We start from the raw sequence: 17,401 nt of genomic DNA, 5'->3' as shown, positions 1-17,401 counted from the left end.
GAAACGGAGTCCTAACAACAAAAAATGTTGTTATGTGTATGCATAATGACAATAAAGAATTCTATCTATCTATCTATTCATACAGTGGCATTAGAAAAACTTGAAGGGTCTTATCGCAACCCAAATTTTTTTTTTTTTTTTACGAATTTAATAAATTCAATAAAAAACCGACCCACCATCAATGAGATACAACAAGTGTATAAGCGAGTCCTACTAAACCGGGTGGGGGGGTTCATAGCACAATAAAATAATGTCATTCTGACGTCAAGTTGGGCCCGCATGTTAATAATCAATAAAACCTTATAGTCGCTGGCCACCCCGATACGATCGCCAATGGCACAGCCCCGGCCGTACTGCTGAGAGTTAACGTCATTAGAGTTTGGAAAAGGACCAGAGTTGGATGGGCGAAGGGATATGTTGGCAGAGCCAGGAAAGCATCACTTTAAATATCCCTCATCCTTTATGGTTCGAAGCTCGTCTCCTCAAACAGCTCTCTTCGTTCGCATATGCAGGGCTGTCTTAATGTGTGGGCATGCTGGGCAGTTGCCCGGGGGCGCCATGCTAATCTACCGTATATACTCGCGTATAAGTTGGGACTTGAAACGCCAAAAATCGATCATAAAATCAGAAAAACGAGAAGAACGCAAAGCTCAGCACACCTGTGAACATCCTGTCGTCAATCACCTCATCTGGCCCCCCGGCCACCTCATGGTATCACCGCTTATGACTTCATCATCTCCTCAACATAACCCCCATAAGGTGTTATCTCATCACAGGACCTTTGTTGTCCTGTATGGCGTAGGCCGCGTGTCACTTGTGGTCCCCGACTCCCTTATGTTCCTACTGCACAAGAGCAAATGTAACCTTTATGCAAAATATGTGACGTGCAAAGATGAGCGATGCAGGCGGTGCAAAGGGAGGCGCCATCGGGGGCCGTCCCTGCAGCGAATTGCTCTGAAGTGATCCCGACATCACGGGCGAGATTATCACTTCAGTGCGATAGAAGGTGTTGGCGCTCTCCCTTCAAAGAGAATTCTAGAAACTAACGGATTTGGAAGAATCAATCGACCAATCAGCACAATTCATCGTCCGAGCCCCACCCACGATTGTTCCAGGCACAAGTACAAACCTTGGGGGAGGAGCTAAAAAATAAAAATAAAAAAATACCCAGAACTACAAATTGACAAAGTTCATGGAGTGGGAATGCTAGAAAAGTTTTGGAGTCTCCCAATAAAGAGAGCCCTGGGATCTCCCACCCATCTACATTTTATAAATGGAAGTGCAACGGGGTGCAGCTGCGGGGTCCCCCTCATCACTAAATGACTCAAATCCCGTCACACACTCCACGTTCGTTTATTCTAAGCCTCACTTTAGGACTTGTACGTTTTTGACAGACAGCACCACGTTGAACATTGAAGACTCGGCCTGATGTGCTTCCTATCATCACAACTCTCAGAGGAGGAAAAAGTTCAGTCAGCCAATGGAAACATGCAGCTTATACAGTAGTAAATAAAACATTTACAGTAGACATTCAAATGACAGCATTGAAAAACAGAATGCACGGGGCACTCCATACTGGAATCTGAAAATATGAAGGAATAATCCACACCAGCGTACCGTGCCAAGACAAACATTAAAAAACAAAACTGACCTTCGGCTATCCATTGAGGTTATTAATATTTACGTCTTCATGAGATCATTAATTCAATCTCACATATTATTATTTTGATTTTTTTTTTTTGCTCAGCTCATTTATTTCAAGTTGCCAACTCAGAGTTAAATGGAGCACCAAAGCCATCCCAGGCTGCAGGTGGATAATAAATTGAGAAATGTGGCCTACAGGGGGCGCCATGCCTCACAGAGTTTACTCATTCACAGGGGGTCAATTCTGAGTCGCCTGTGAAGCAAACCCTCCATGTCAGGAGTTGGGAGTTGAATGCGGACCATCCATGTGAAATGAGAAGAACGACCAAAACTCTCAAAGAGGGCACGTGGAGGGGATCAGAACTTGGAGCAGGCATCGCAAGGAAAACGGACAGAAATATATTGAAGGTCAGGGCCGGCGGGACCTCATCTCGCAAGCTTGGCCACCAGGAGTAAATGAATGGGCTTAAAACTGAGTGGGGACAATTAGGCAGCTCCTTGAGTGTCACATCTCTAAACCAATCCAAGCCTCGAGGAGGTGGAGCTCAGAGTGGGGGGTGGAGATTTAGAACTGCAAAACCCAGTGTTGTTCTCCAGCATTTCCAGGCCAGCAGTCGTCCAGCTCAGTTGGGCGTGCGCAGGAAATAAAGGGCTTTTGCAGGTTGTGTTTTTGTGGGCTACTTGTCTAAATTCACGTGATAGATAGATAGATAGATAGATAGATAGATAGATAGATAGATAGAAATGAAAGGCACTATATAATAGATAGATAGATAGATTGGAAAGGCACTATATAATAGACAGACAGATGGATAGGAAAGGCATTGTAATAGATAGATTGGAAAGGCACTATATAATAGATATATTGGAAAGGCACTATATAATAGATAGATAGATAGACAGATAAGAAAGGCACTATGGCACTATATTATAGATAGATAGATAGATAGATAGATAAATAGATAGATAGGAAAGGCGCTATATAATAGATAGATTGGAAAGGCACTATATGATAGATAGATACGTAGATAGATAGATAGATTGGGGGTTAAAACCACAGGTGTACCTGGGAGGATAGGCAGACTGCCCCCCATTACACTCTATGGTGGGAGATGTCTGCAGGGAAGACTATTGTTGAAGGCCTCTCAGTCAGTACGCTGGAGACCCCTGGAGTTGGGAGGAGGCTAAGTGGCTAAGTAAGGTCAGCAGGTCAGAAGGTTTACTGATCTGCCAGAAGGCTGTGGTTTTTGTTATTTTTAAGTAATTGTGTGTTTTTGGGGAGTTGCTTTAAATGTTCACCTGCTTTGGGTAATAAAACTCTTTTCTTGTGTCACTTCTGTTTTTTCTTGGCCATCATTTGGTTTTGGAGATGAAGTGTGAGCGCCCCTATACTGCACATATGCCATCTGTTGGAATGACAGATGCAATGCATTGTCTCACTTCATGCATTACAAAATACACTCCAACAGGTGGTGCACTGCAAATGTTAACTCTGAGGCCAACGTCGATTACTTTGATTGCAGGCCCTCTCAGACGTCATATTGCACAATGGTATAACAAACTGTGTTTCTATTAGTGCTCTTTTCTGTAATTGCATTATATTAAGACTTATTTTAATTATGACTCACTTTTTATAAAATTAAACAGCTAATTCTTTGATGAAGGGAATAGAAAAAGTCAAATTGTTCCAACTTTGAGGACAGTTTATAAGTCTCCATACGCACCTTGCGTGTTACGCCATGCAGACGTTTTCTTCTTTGCTTACTTAGATTTAGCATTGGGTGAAACTCGTTGTAGAAGGCCGAGCTCAAGCCCCCCGGTATATGCAGCCCCCCAGTGTTCTTTTGGATTTTTTTTGGCTCCCATTTCCTTTACACATTCTAAAGACCCCCGCAACCCTGCCTAGAAAATGAACAGACATGGTGAGGAGGTGCTCATCAGTTTAGTTAACACCTCTGAGGTGGCCCAGACTGGGTGCCAGGCTGGCATTCTGCATGCGCCCACTTTTTGGCTCTGGTCTCCTTTAACCCCATCTATGGATGGCAATTGGAATCTTGGCATGGATTATTCCTTCTTTCCAACATATGTGCTGTGCAAATACATAAGATGATTGTATAAAACCTAAAACACAAGAAAAAAAATGAATGAAAGCTCTGCCGAATTGGTACAAAGGGAGAGGATGGGAGGAAACCTCCGAATCCATCAGAAGGCAGGATCCCCTGTGGGATGAATGGAGGGGGTGCTTTAGTACGTGTTTAGTCGAGGAAACGTCCATTCAGAGGCTCAGTTAATGTTAAGGCAGAAGCAGAGGGCCTGAGTGAAGTGGGAAAAGCAAAACAAAGGGGTTCACATAAAATAATGGAGTCTGCCGTGACACAGGACAGTTACATGGATTTCCTTAAATAAAACTATTAAAGACGAAAAGAGCTGGCAAAGTAATTCAAGAGACAGCGACAAACACTGGAAGGTGAACAGCCTTTCCCCATAGGCATGCATTGTGAAGCCATTTGAATTCAACGAGGACGGGCACACCAGACATGCAGGGCCAGGAAAGCAAAGCTGGAAGTGAAGCTGCCAACGCTTAGCATTGCCCACCTTGAGACAGACACGCATGCAGGGTCAGAAGGAAAGAGAATACTGTACCAATTGGCAGGGGGCATCCAGACCATCCAGGCCAGGCTGACCTGGTTCCCCCTTTTCACCCTTAAATCCCCGGAATCCCTGTTTGTGGGGAAATTAACTGGAATTGTTACTGAAAAGCATCACAAGGAGAGAGAGAAACACATCTGAGAAATCGGGGAGCAGTCGCTGGCGTCGGTGATTCAGTGAGCCTGGTACACCCTGAAGAACTGAACTGAGTACACCACAAACATAATAAAAGCTGAAATAACGGCCTGGGCTCCTGTTTAGGGAGCTGAAACCACCAGCAGAAGGTCTGGTCCATCATGACCCTAAACTGCACTGGGCAGGGCTCAGGAGGAAAAGCGGGCTGAATAATTTACAAGAACCACTCTGTAAAGCCGCAAGAAAATACTTTTTGGCTCAACCTTCTTTGTTGTTAACACACGTAATTAATTAATAATGTTAGCCTTTGACCTCTGGATTCTTACTTGTTACTATAATTTCTTAACTGGATTTCTAATTAGCTTGGTGATATGCTGCTGTCATCACTGAGCCACTCAACTTGAGAGACGTCACAGGGTGGGCGCGGTGGACCTGAGGGGAGCGTCACATGTAAAAGACACTCTGAGGAGCACAAACTGAGATTTATATTAACAGACTCAGTCAGCGGGTGGCACGGCGGTCACTGAAAGAGCAGCCAGACGCCACGTCAGAGGAGCAAACGACACAGCAGCTGTCTGTTCATATTGCTGAGAGCCTCTCCTGTCTTTAGTTTACCATACTCTTTAAATTATATAGTGCCTTTCACGGTCTGTCTATCCATCATTCAGATAATGATATAGTGCCTTTCACTCTATTGATCTATATGATATAGTGCCTTTCACTTATTTTATTACTGTATATAGTGCCTTTCAAACCTACCAATTAAAAAGTGCCTTTCACTTTTTCTATGTATCTATGTATATATCTATTAATAGTGCTTTTCAAACCTATCTATTGATTATATAGTGCCTTTCACAGTCATAGCTATCTATCATATAATGATATAGTGCCTTTCATTTATCTTTCTATTATATAGTGCCTTTCAAATCTATTGATTATATATTGCATTTCACATCTATCTATTATAAAGTACCTTTCACATCTATCCATCTATTATATAGTGCCTTCACTCTGTCTATCCATCTATCTATTATATAGTGCCATTCAAACCAGTCAATCATATAGTGCATTCACTTTTTCTGTGTATCTATTATATAGTGCCTTTAAGTTTTTCAGTTTTTGTATCCATCTATTGATTATATAGCACCTTTCATGTTTCAATTATATATTGTCTTTCATTTCTGTGCTCTGTATTACCTGCCATTTATCTGTCTATATTGTATAGCACCTTTCATTCACCTATCTATCTATCATATGGTGCCTTTCACATCTATCTATTATATAGTGCTTTCACTCTGTCTATCCATCTATCTATTATATAGTGCCTTTCATTTATCTTTCTATTATATAGTGCCTTTCAAATCTATTGATTATATAGTGCCATTCAAACCATTCAATTATATAGTGCATTCACTTTTTCTATGTATCTATTATATATTGCCTTTCACATCTATCTATTAGTCTACAATATAATGCCTTTCAAATCTATGGTGTCTTTATAATATTGCACCTCTCACGTCTATCCATTATAATCTATCTGGACCCCACCCCACAAAGCAGGGCCCCCCCACCCCAAGCCTGAATGCCAGTTCATTGCCAGCACTTTTTCTTCTCTATACAGTAATTGACACCCTGTGATGAACTGCCACCCAATGCAGGGCTAATTCTAATTCCTGACCTTCACCCGATGTCACTGGCACAGGCTGAAGAATTTTGTGAGCCTAAAACTGCATTAAGCACTAAGACGCCAGACGGTTCTAATCTTTCATTTTTCATCGTTTCCTCCATTGTAGGTTTACAGGGTGGTTCTTATGTTGTGTGTAGAGCTCATTGAAATTCCTCCTGAGCGGAGTGCGGACCACCCTGTGACACGTCTCGCTACTCTCTGGTGCCCTCACTGTTGAGCAGAAGTTCTTTACCTCCAAACTTCTGTCTTCCTGATCTTAAAAATCTCACAGGAGTACACGGTGTCTGTGTAAAGAAGTGCCAGGATCATGGCAGGAGACAATCCTGGATAGGGTGCAACTTGATCAATATAATATAATATGATATAATATAATATAATATAATATAATATAATATAATATAATATATTCTTCTTCTTTTGGCTACTCTATACTATAATCTAATCTAATAAACATTTCTAGAAAGCGTCACCTGCAATCAGCTCAGGCAGCGACTCCTCCCTCCCGTTTCAAATCACGACAAGTCAACAGAGAACAAGACGATTGCAGAACAGAACTGGCACATACCAATGGGCAGGGTGCATCTAATCCAGGGGCCCCCTGTTCTCCTTTCTCCCCCTTTGGCCCTTTTTTGCCTTTCTTGCCCTTTTCCCCCTGCGGACACAATGTCTGGGTCAGAATATTGAAGTGTCAGTCCCCAGCAGCACACCCCCCGGTGGTCTCTGGTTTGCTGCTCTTTCGGGAGGGAGGACTGGATTTGCAGAACACATTCACTTGTTGAGCTGAGCGCATCAGCAGCAGAACATCAAAGACGCGCTCAGCAAGTACTTTTTGTTTGGTTTGTTTTTGGTCCAATTAAACAACATTGCAGATATAAAAACACAAAAACATAGTAAGGGAGAAAGAGTTTTAGTGCCATTCAATGACAATAAAGAACAAGAGGCTGACAACATGAGAGTCTGGTGCAGGCGTAGACCGGAAACGGATTGATTGTTGGAGTTGAAACATCAGAATGTAAGCTACAGTTATAATACATTATTGTTACTACAGCAGGGGTCGCCAGCTCCAGTCCTGGAGGACCACCGTGGCCGCAGGATTTCATTCTAACCCTTTTCTTAATGAGTGCCCTGATTTTGCTGCTAATTAACTTCCTTTGGATTCATTTTATTTGAGTTGCCCTTGAAGACTCAGACCCCTTCATTGTTTCTTTTTCCTTAATTAGCAGCCAAACAATAATGAGATACAAAATGAGCCAAAACAAGTGGTGTCCATCACACAATATCTGAAAATAAAGAAAGATGAAGGTCAAAGGAATGTCGATCTGCTCAGGTCCACAAAACATTTTAACAGCGTTCCTAGAAAAGAGGCACATGACCTGCACTGTGAGGGAGCGTCAGTTACGGCACTACGGCCATGTGGCGCGATTACCCGAGGATGATCCGGTTCACAGGACCCTCATTGTTGAGAACTCGAGTGTCTGGACCAGGCCAAGGGGATGCCCACATAATACCTGGTTGTGGCAGATAAGAGGGTTATTTCTGGAGGGTGGGACTGGACCGCGTGTCTGCTTGGGGGGTTGCCAACAGGATCCCAAGTTGTGGGTGCGCCAACACGCTGTACCAGTGCAGGCTGCTCAACTTGACTTGACTTAGAAAGAGAAATTCAACAATTTCGGAAATGTCTTCTAATTTGCACCATGAGAGAAGCAACAAGCCATGAAATTAAAGAACGAGTTTAAATACTTCATTAGAAGGTTGGCGTCCTTCAACATCTGTAATAAGATGCTGCAGATGTTCTATCAGACGGTTGTGGCGAGCGCCCTCTTCTATGCGGTGGTGTGCTGGGGAGGCAGCATAAAGAAGAGGGACGCCTCACGCCAGGACAAACTGGTGAGGAAGGCAGGCTCTATTGTAGGCACAGAGCTGGATAGTTTGACATCCATGGCAGAGCGACGGGCGCTGAGCAGACTCCTGTCAATCATGGAGAATCCACTGAACAGGATCATCTCCAGACAGAGGAGCAGCTTCAGCGACAGACTGCTGTCACCGTCCTGCTCCACTGACAGATTGAGGAGACCCCACACTATGCGACTGTTCAGTTCCACCCAGGGGGGTAAACGTTAACATTGTACAAAGTTATTGTCTGTTATACCTGCATTGTTATCACTCTTTAATTTAATATTGTTCTTTATCAGTATGCTGCTGCTGGAGTATGTGAGTTTCCCCTTGGGGTTAATAAAGTATCTATCTATCTATCTATCTATTATATAGTGCCTTTCCTATCTATCTATCTATCTATCTGTTATATAGTTCCTTTCATATCTATCTATCTATCTATCTATCTATCTAATTAACAACAAGACTCGGTGCCTGATTGAGCAGATGGTTGGAGTGAAATTGGTTGGAGTTTGAGGCCCTGACTTAGTTGGTCTTCTGTTGGCTCACTCGTTTCACATTTCATTTCTGTTTGGGTGCCAATTAAAGAAAATAAATGAAGGAATTCAGGGGAGCAAACCTTAAAAAAACAAGTCAGTTAAAATGAATTCACAAGAAGTTAATTAGCAGCACAAACAGGCCACTCATTAATAAAAGGGATAGAATGAAAACCTGCGGCCACTGGGGCCCTCCAGGACCGGACTTGGCGACCTCTGCTATTAGAGGTATATTACAATGATGCCTATCTACGGTACAGCGGATTTATTCTTCAACTTGTCGAGTGCTGCGCTGCATCTGCTTTGTAGAAGCCGCCATATAGAAGATGCTGTAATAGCCCAGCAGTTGTAATGGTGTCGTGAGAGCCACACACGCTTAGCGCGTGGCCTGCTACTTGTGTGTTTGGTCCTTGGAGTGCATGAGAGGTGAAGGTCAATCCTAGATGGACAGGGTGGGCCAAAGCAGGTGACCTCACTTCCATTATGTGGTGGACAGAGTGAGGGAAGGAGGCACTTTCATTGACGTACTCCATCAGAGGAGACGCTGCTGCTGTCATGCAGTGGCCTGAAGACGTATTCACTTTCTGCACACTTTTTTAGGTGGTGTGGCGGATGGCCAGGACACTCCTATAATGGAAGTTCTGGGGGAATGGGGGAGCCTATTCAGACCATTACCTCCCCCAGAGTGCTAGAGGGCAGTGCCACAGGTTTAGGGCATGGAAACTCAACCCTGCTACCCTGCTGGGGCCTGAGGGCACCACCAGGGGGCGCCTGGAGATCAGTTGATCCCTTTGGTGGAGCCGGTGCCTTATAAAAGGAGCCACCACTCCAGGGGCCAGAGTCGGGTGGAAGAGGGCGAAGCTTGCTGGAGGAGGAGTGGAGACGAGGGAAAGGAAGAGAAAGAGAGAAGAAGAAGAAGAAAAAGAAGAGGAAGAGGAGTGGACTGTGTTGCTATGGGGGGGGGGGCGAGAGTAAATTCCCCCCACGGAAATAAAAACGTGTGCCGTGGTACACTTGTGTCTCTGCCTGTCTGTGTCAGTTAGGGTGGCTCTTTCGCACCTCGGTGGTCCGCAGTGGATACATTTGTCATTTTTGCTCCATAACTCGTAATGGCAAAGTGAGAACAGGTCTTCAGAAAGGCTGGCAAATTTGTATAACAAATCGCAAAGTGAAACCCTATTGCTGTGGAGCTCCATGTTGTGCTCTGCCCTCCTGTTTGCTTTGATTCTCCTCGAGATTTGGACACGTGGACCTGCCTACAGGGGGTCCCACAATTCTCACTGCATGGCGGGACAAAGGCTTCACTCACTGTGCTCCTCCATTCTTCATGAACTGATCCTCGACATTACATAACAGAACGTTGTGTAGAAGTGAGGGGGGTCAGGGCCTGAATCAACAGGCGAGGGAACACATCCCGGACAGAATACCCCGGCAGGGACACCAGCTGGAGATGCAGGCAACAGAATCCCTTGAATTTGGACCACTTGAGGAGGTGAGCTTTCTGTTGATTTATGTCAAAAAAGGCAAAAGAAACCCACTGTGATGCAATGTTGTATAACAATCAAATACGAAAACTTCCAGAGATACGACATTAAAGACTTTTGACAGGTACTGTAGATACAGTGGGTATAGAAAAGAATCCCCCCTTTGAAATATTCCCATTTTTTTGCTTTACAGCCTTAACACACAAACTAATATTTCTTCCCAGCTTTATTTACTCAATGCCATCTCTAACATCCAAGTGAAAGATATGGCAGCTACAGTTCAGAAAAATGAGAGAAAATCAAAAGCAAGACCTACTGAGATTAATAAAGGATCAGCCCCCCCCATGTCAATGTCATTTTGTTGCTTTAATGACAGCCTTGAGTCTGTTGATTCTTCTCTCTCAGCTTTGCACACCCAGACTGTGTAATATTTGCCCCCCAACTCTTCTTTACACTTTAACTGTTCACGTTCGGTCACATTGGCTGGTGAGCGTTGGTGGTCTGCTATCTTCAGATCTTTCCACAGATTTTCACTGTGATTTAGGTCTGAGCTCTGACTGGCCACACCAGGACATTCACGTTTTTCTTCTTCAGCCACTGGGTGGTCAATTTTGCTCTCGTCATGTTGAAAGGTGAACATTCTGCCCATCTTCAACGTTCTGGCAGAGGGTAGCAGGTTTTCCTCAAGAATTTGACGGTGTTTTGCCCCATCCATTTTTCTTTCTACCCTAACGAGAGCCCCAGGCCCCCCACAACAGGATGCTGCCCCCTCTGTGCTTTACTGTAGGTATGGTGTGTTGGGGATGGTGAGCTGCAGTGGCGTACCATTTGGCATTGAGGCCAAATAGGTTGATTTTGGGCTCATCTGACCAGAAGACCTTTTTCCACTTCAAGGTGCATTCTGGGAAAGCTTAAACGAGCCTTTCTTAAGAAATGCGACCCTCCTGAACAAGCCACAATGGTGGAGCGCTTATCAAATTGTAGTCACCTGCACATCATTAATGACCACTCCATCCATCCATCCACTATCCAACCCGCCATATCCTAATTACAGGGTCCCACCGCAGGGCACACACACACTGGGGACAATTTAGGATCGCCAATGCACCTAACCTGCATGTCTTTGGACTGTGGGAGGAAACCCACACAGACACGGGGAGAACATGCAAACACCACGCAGGAAGCGAACCCAGGTCTCCTAACTGCAAGGCAGCAGCGCTACTCACTGCGCCACCGAGCCGCCCTAATGACCACTCTGTGCCATCAAATCCTGTAACTCCTTCAAAGTGGCCATTGGCCTCTCAGTAGCCTCTCTTACCAATTTCCTCCTTGCTCTTCCATCCAGTTTGGAGGGTCCTAGTAGCACCAAACACTTCTTTATGATGGATTTTACTAGGATTGACAAAGCCTTTGAGATCTCCTGCCTTATGTTTGTCCACAGCTCTGTCCCTGAGATCTTCTGAAAGTGGCCTGCCACCCAAAGTCAGTTTTTTGCTGTCAGTTGCACCACCAAGGAAGGGAATGAATGGACCAGGAACAGCTTCACTGATCACACTCATTACAACCGATGACAGGTGGGAGGAAGACCACAATGGGAATGGTGGGCACTGACACCTGATGGAGTTTAGGAGGGTCCTTTATTCATCTCAGTAGGTCTTGTTTTTGATTTTTTATAATTCTTCTGAACTGTAGCTGCCATATCTTTCACTTGGATATTTGAGGTTGCATTAAGTAAGTAAAGCTGGAAAGAAATATTAGTTTGTGTGTCATTTAAGGCTGTAAAGCAAAAAAATGGGAATATTTCAAAGGGGGGATTCTTTTCTATACCCACTGTATCTACAGTACCTGTCAAAAGTCTTTAATGTCGTATCTCTGGAAGTTTTCATATTTGATTGTTATACAACATTGCATCACAGTGAACAATCAACAGAAAGCCCACCTTCTTAAGGGGTCCAAATTCAAGGGATGCTGTTGCCTGCATCTCCAGCTGGTATCCCAGAATGTGTTCTGTCCGGAATGTGTTCCCTCGCCTGGGAATATTTCGAAAGGAGGAATTCTTTTCTATACCCACTGTATATATGTGTGTGTGTCTATGGATCATCCCGACTCAGATTTGTGATACCACTCCGAGCTGACAGGGGGTGCTGTCACTAACAGTCTTGTCTCTTCTCCCAACAGCTCTGAAGAGATGCCCCTTGAGGGCAAATGACTCCGACCTTCTTCCTCCAAAAGGCCCCGCCCCTTCCTGTCTGGACCATATAAAGGCCTCAGGCTACACCCGAACCTACTGCAGGATGGCACTCCATAGACGGACCTTGGCGAGGAGCTTTCCATGGTGAATACGCATTTCTTAAATTTTGTACTTGTGCCTTTGAGCGCCTGTTTATTTGGATAAGAAAATCCATTGTATTATTAAATGGAGTGACCAGGTTGGCACCTTAAATTTTTCTTTGGACTTTGTCTGTCCAACTATTATTTTTGTGTGTTTGGTTTATATAAACTGCTCAAAAAAATGAAAAGAACACTTTGAAAACCCCTCAGATCTCAATGGGGAAAGAAATCAAACTGCTGGCTCTCTCTACTGCTATGGACTGAAATGGTGATGTGTGAGGAACGAAAGGATGGAAATGAAAATGATGAACCGACAGAGAGAGAGGGCTGAATACAAAGACACCCCGAAAATCAAAGGGAACAAAATGATGTGGCAGGTGAGTCCATTTGGCCGAAATGTCACTGCAGCAACTCCAAATGGTACTCAGTAGTTTGTATGCCCCCGCCATACCACCTCATGTCTGACAACGTCCTAATGAGATGTGTCCTGAGGGATCTCCTCCCAGATCTGGACCAGGGCATCACTGAGCTCCTGTACAGGCTGAGGTGTCAGATGGTCCCATACCTAATGTCCCACCCGGGGGTTGGGGATTGGGGAATAGTCAATGGTATCAATTCCTTCATCCTCTCGCCACATGAGGCCGGGCATTGTCGTGCACCAGGAGGAACTAGCATAGGGTCTGATGAGGGGTCCAAGGATTTCACCTCGATACCTAATGGCAGTCAAGGTGCCCACCGTTATCTAGCCTGTAGAGGTCTGTGTGTCCCTCCATGGATGTGCCTCCTCAGACCATCACTGACCCCCCAACAAACCGGTCATTTTTCATTCGTTCTTCACGGCTTCTTCAGACCCTTTCACGTATGTCACGTGTGCTCAGGGTGAACCTGCTCTAATCTTTGAAAAGCACAGGGCGCCCGCCAGTGGTGGACCTGCCAACTCTGGTATTCTATGGCAAATGCCAATCGAGCTCCACGGTGCCACCCTCATGAAGTCTGTTCTGATTGTTTGCTCAGAGACATTCACACCAGTGGCCGGCCTGCCTGCCTGCTGGAGGTCATTTTGTAGTCTCTGCCAGTGCCCATTGTGTTCCTCGTTGCCCAAAGGAGCAGATACCGGTCGGTCCTGCTGATGGGTTAAGGACCTTCTACGAGGTGCCCTGTCCAGCCCTCCTAGAGGAACTGCCTGCCTGTCTCCTGGAATCTCCTCCATGCCCTTGAGACTGTGCTGGGAGACACGGCAAACCTTCTGGCAATGCCACGTATTACTGTGCCATCCTGGAGAAGCTGGACTATCTGTGCCACCTCTGTAGAGTCCAGGTATGGCCTCATGCTACCAGTAGTGACACTGAGTGTAGCCAAATGTAAAACGAGTGACAAAACAGATGAGGAGGGAAAAATGTCAGTGGCCTCCCTTCACCAGTTTAAACCATTCATTCCTGTTTTGGGGGTCGTCTCTCTTATTGTTGCCCCTCTGGTGCCCCAAAGCAGCTGAAACTGATGAACGAGCCCCTCTGCTACTTCACTGACCTGATCAACAGCCCACAAGTGCCATTGTTTTGATGCTCTGCCCTCATTATAAAGGGGTCCTTTCATTTTTTTGAGCAGTAGTATAAATATTTTGAGTGGCGAGGTGCTTAGCACTGCTAACTCATGGGTGCAGGTTGGTGGGTTTGTCAGTTTGGGGTCTGCACATTCAAATCCCTAAAGACGTGTTTGTTAGGCGAACTGGCAACTCCAGAAGGCCTTGTGTATGAACGTGGCTGTGCGTATTGAGGGGCGGTGGGGGGGCTGCTATGGACCGCACCCTGTCCAGGGATGACCTCTGCCTTGTGACCCTGAATTGGATTCAGCGGGTCTCAGAACGGTCGAGCATGTGGCATTGTGGTGACCTGTCACGCTGTACGTCTGTGCTAGGAGGCCTGTGTGACGCCATCAACATATAAAAAAATAAAAACAAATTAACAAAACTCACTCACTGTACCGTGTGTCCGAAAAGTCAAGGATATTTGTGGTGGTCCTAAGGACGTTTACAGTGGAGTCAGCACTCTAGATAAGGCTGGGAGGGAATGGAGGCTTCTGGGAAACAGCAACAAGAGTTAGCCAACGCAGGGGAAGGGTGGCACTTCTTAGGAATGGCATCCTCGGAAAAAAACAAAATAGGATGGCGGGTGGGAGACGGGGGTAAGGATGGGTGGGAGCAAAGGTTTCAGAGGGCAGAAGGAAAGAGAAAGAGTCGCAGGAACAAAGCCTCCGAGACACAACAAGGGACAGCAGCCAAGGCGTTTGTATCCCCTTTTAGTGAATCTGGGAAAGTCCGTTAAGAACAATGGAAACGGGAGCCGCGGCCCGGAGTGCAGTTCTGTGTGGCAGGGCCTGCGGTGAAAGGCACTATATGAAGTGAAGTCAGCGAGGTTAGCATACGCACCAGGATGGCTCTCAGTTCAAATTCATGACCGGACAAAAGGGGATACAAATAGAATTATTAATAACACCACTGGACTATAAGAAAAGAAAAAGGGCAAGCAAAAAGAATTCATCACGTCAACACGTGCACAATTTCATGCCTTCTTGTATAAAGAATCAGATTATGGAAAAGAAAAAATAATAATAATAATAATAATAATAATAAGTGATTCTAAGGCAAAATAATTGTGTGTGTGTATGTGAGTGAGTGTGAGAGCATAGTGGTCCACAAGTGTAACACGTAAGGCCGGGTTTATACTTCACGCGACACGACGCCTGCTCTAGGGGGTGCTCCTGCTACACAAGAGTTTTACTGTTTATACCTGCGCGCGTACTTTACGTAAATCTGGAGGAATCCACCAGGTGGCAGTGTGAGATATCATCACGGTGAGAACAGGTTCGGCTTCGCTGTGTTGTGAACTGCCTGGAACAGCCATTAAATTATGATGACACCTTACTGCAATATCTCTGAAAAGGAGGTTTAATGATCAGGGATGTGCCCATTCCAGCTAGCATTGGGCACGAAGCACAAACAATCCTGGCATGGGGGCACCAGCTCATCACAAGGTGAATACAAGCACACCCATCCAGGGCCGGATTAAGGTGGGTGCTATTGACGCTGCAGCATTAGGCCCACAGATGAAAACAGACGAGAATTGTCCGGAAGCTGAACAGTTTCCCTTCGCTATATTAACCTCTGTAGTACTAGGGTGTTGTACCGTGTTAGCCATTACGAATGTTGAGAAGAGCCAAGCAAAATGACCCCTTTTATTGGCTGAAGAAGAGGCCTGAGTTGCCTCGAACGCTTGCATATTGTAATCTTTTTAGTTAGCCAATAAAAGGGGTCATTCTGCTTGGCTCTTCTCTATATTAACCTCAAAATAATTCTTAGAATGAAATTTGGAGTCCGACTTTCGGACGCCTGGACACAGCGTTACTTATTATACAGTTACTATTGTTCTTTGCGCTGTGGCGTAACTATAATGTCGTTATGTTTACAGTGATCCCTCGCTGTATCACGCTTCGACTTTCGCGGCTTCACTCTATCGCGATTTCTTTCTCATACACGCTTACGTCACTACGCCTGCGCTTTCTGAGAACTTTTATCTAAGCCCTACGATGGCTCCTAAACGTGCTGCTTTTGCTAAGCCTTCTGACAATAAAACTAAGCGCCGGAGGAAGATGCTTACTATCCAGGAGAAGGTGAAACTCTTGGATTTGATCAAAGATGGCAATACCCTACAAAAGCCTCCTCACGAATATGAAAAGACAGCGCCAGCAACTGCCTATCAAGATGTTCTTCAGCCGCGCACCCAGACACCCACTGCCTACTCCTAAAGCGGAAGAAGACAACGACGTACCTGCTGAAGATACTGCACCACCTGAAGACTCTCCTACTGAGGTCGTGCCTTCATAGGTTAGTGGTTGTGTGCAATTAAATGTACAGTACAATAATCTACTAGATAAAAGCGTTCGGGATTGTCCTTCCGTCCCGTGAGTGCAAAGCGTGCGTATTCCGCTTATTACAGACTTACTACTTGCAGCTTGAGTGCGAGCGGCGATGTGAGCAGAGTTCTGGTGCTCTCATCGTTCCCTTGCTTTTGTGCGCGATGCGCTGGAAAAATAGACAAAATGATGTCTCTGGAAATAATTCATGTTGATGGAGTACAAATGCCTCACCGCGTAGTAAATATCAGGGGAGATGGCGCTTGCTTATTCTCATCTATAGCTTATTTAGTGCATTAATCTCCGTCTTTAGCGGTACAGATTCAGGCTGACATTGTACGACTTTGGACAGGCACTTGAGGGGAGATGTTATGAATGGACACTTTGATGTTCTCATTCCCTACACTTACATGCCTGATGTACACAAAAATTGAGGATAAAAGTCGGTCGCCTTAAAAGGCGAGTGCGCCTAGTAATATGATATTTGTAACGTCTAATATGTGTTATTTTGTCTAATATATTGGGTAATACGAGTGTAATGGTGACTAAAGGGTGTCTAGAGGGCTCTAATAATGTTACAAAATGTATTTAGAAGGTCGTAAACAGGTTTTCTATGCTCTAACTGCGAAAATATTCGATTTATAAATAAAGACTCCTACTTCGCGAAAATTCATTTATCACGGTAGAGTCTGGAACGGATTAACCGTGATAATCGAGGGTTCACTGTATTGTTAACCGAAGATTTCAAGTTAATGCTATCAATTTTACGTTAAACAGTTTACTTAGTCATATCGTGGGGATTCATGCCACTTTATTATTGTTCGGTAAGTGCCACGTAGTCAGTTTTATATTTAGATATTTAAATTTAATTTCATTTAATATTTAAATGGTTATCATCTGTAAAGGTGAAACTAAAAGGCGGCCCGCAGGCCTGGCATGGATGTTTAGAATTTTTAAACTCCTTTCGACAGGATTCTGGTCTATCATGAAATTTAAATCGTGGACACGTTTTTACCCTCAAGAGCCTGAACTGAGTCACTTTGACCCGATGTCTCAGCAAATCCATTGTTTCTTACTCCATTTCGTAAGAGAATTGCGACACTTTGTGTATTTCATTGTTAGGTTTTCTGCAT

Source organism: Polypterus senegalus, chromosome 7 (assembly GCF_016835505.1).
Source record: "Polypterus senegalus isolate Bchr_013 chromosome 7, ASM1683550v1, whole genome shotgun sequence".
Classification (NCBI taxonomy): Eukaryota; Metazoa; Chordata; class Cladistia; order Polypteriformes; family Polypteridae; genus Polypterus; species Polypterus senegalus.
The sequence above is the reverse complement of the archived record's forward strand: the minus strand, read 5'-3'. Positions refer to the sequence as shown.